The sequence below is a fragment of the Triticum aestivum genome, chromosome 2A, assembly GCF_018294505.1.
Source record: "Triticum aestivum cultivar Chinese Spring chromosome 2A, IWGSC CS RefSeq v2.1, whole genome shotgun sequence".
Classification (NCBI taxonomy): domain Eukaryota; kingdom Viridiplantae; phylum Streptophyta; class Magnoliopsida; order Poales; family Poaceae; genus Triticum; species Triticum aestivum.
The window spans coordinates 6,779,757-6,781,790 of NC_057797.1; positions in this window are offsets into that span (position 1 = coordinate 6,779,757).

A 2,034-nucleotide genomic window follows, 5' to 3' on the forward strand; every position below is an offset into this window, starting at 1 on the left:
GGGGGGGGGGCGGGCGGCACCCCCCTTTTTCCTTCTCCTCCTCTCTCCCTTCCTTCCCTTCTCCTACTCCAACAAGGAAAGGAGGAGTCCTACTCCTGGTGGGAGTAGGACTACCCCCTTGGCGCGCCCTCCTTGGACGGCCGCTTCTGCCCCCTTGCTCCTTTATATACGGGGGCAGGGGGCACCTCTAGACACACAAGTTGATCTGTTGATCTCTCCCAGCCGTGTGCGGTGCCCCCCTCCACCATATTCCACCTCGGTCATATCGTAGCGGTGCTTAGGCGAAGCCCTGCGTCTGTAGCAACATCATCACCGTCGTGCTGACGGAACTCTCCCGTGAAGCTCTGTTGGATCGGAGTTCGCGAGACATCATCGAGCTGAACGTGTGTTGAACTCGGAGGTGACGTACGTTTGGTACTTGGATCGGTCGGATCGTGAAGACGTACGACTACATCAACTGTGTTGTGCTAATGCTTCCTCTTCCGGTCTACGAGGGTACGTGGACAACACTCTCCCCTCTTGTTGCTATGCATCACCATGATCTTGCGCGTGCGTAGGATTTTTTTTAAAATTACTACGTTCCCCAACAGTGGCATCCGAGCCAGGTTTATGTGTAGATGTTATATGCACGAGTAGAACACAAGTGAGTTGTGGGCGATACAAGTCATACTGCTTACCAGCATGTCATACTTTGGTTCGGCGGTATTGTTGGATTAAGCGGCCTGGGCCGACATTACGCGTACGCTTAGGCGAGACTGGTTCTACCGACATGCATTGTTGAGGAAATCATTAACTGGTACCTTCTTGGTTGGCTAGCGAGTAGGGGATTAATCGGCTAATCGGCAAGTTAATCGACCATTTAATCAATTAATCGGACGATTTTTCGGTTTATTGGCTACTCGGTGACCCTATGAGTAGGGATTAATCTGCAAGTTAACTGGTTAATCGGAAGAATTCTTGAACAGGGCCGACGTGCTTTGCACACAGGTGGCTGGCGGATGTCAGCTTCTCCAACTTTAGTTGAACCAAGTGTGACTATGTCCGGTCCTTGAGAAGGTTAAAACAACACTAACTTGACGAACTATGGTTGTGGTTTTGATGCGTAGGTAAGAACGGTTCTTGCTCAGCCCGTAGCAGCCATGTAAAACTTGCAACAACAAAGTAGAGGACGTCTAACTTGTTTTTGCAGGGCATGTTGTGATGTGATATGGTCAAGGCATGATGCTATATTTTATTGTATGAGATGATCATGCTTTGTAACCAAGTTATCGGCAACTGGCAGGAGCCATATGGTTGTCGCTTTATTGTATGCAATGCAATCGCCCTGTAATTGCTTTACTTTATCACTAAGCGGCAGCGATAGTCGTAGAAGCAATAGTTGGCAAGACGACAACGATGCTACGATGGAGATCAAGGTGTCGCGCCGGTGACGATGGTGATCATGACGGTGCTTCGAAGATGGAGATCACAAGCACAAGATGATGATGGCCATATCATATCACTTATATTGATTGCATGTGATGTTTATCCTTTATGCATCTTATTTTGCTTTGATTGACGGTAGCATTATAAGATGATCTCTCACTAAATTTCAAGATAAAAGTGTTCTCCCTGAGTATGCACCGTTGCCAAAGTTCGTCGTGCCGAGACACCACGTGATGATCGGGTGTGATAAGCTCTACGTCCATCTACAACGGGTGCAAGCCAGTTTTGCACAGGCAAAATACTCGGGCTAAACTTGACGAGCCTAGCATATGCAGATATGGCCTCGGAACACTGAGACTGAAAGGTCGAGCGTGAATCATATAGTAGATATGATCAACATAGTGATGTTCACCATTGAAAACTACTCCATCTCACGTGATGATCGGACATGGTTTAGTTGATTTGGATCACGTGATCACTTAGATGATTAGAGGGATGTCTATCTAAGTGGGAGTTCTTAAGTAATATGATTAATTGAACTTAAATTTATCATGAACTTAGTACCTTATAGTATTTTGCTTGTCTATGTTGTTGTAGATAGATGGCCCA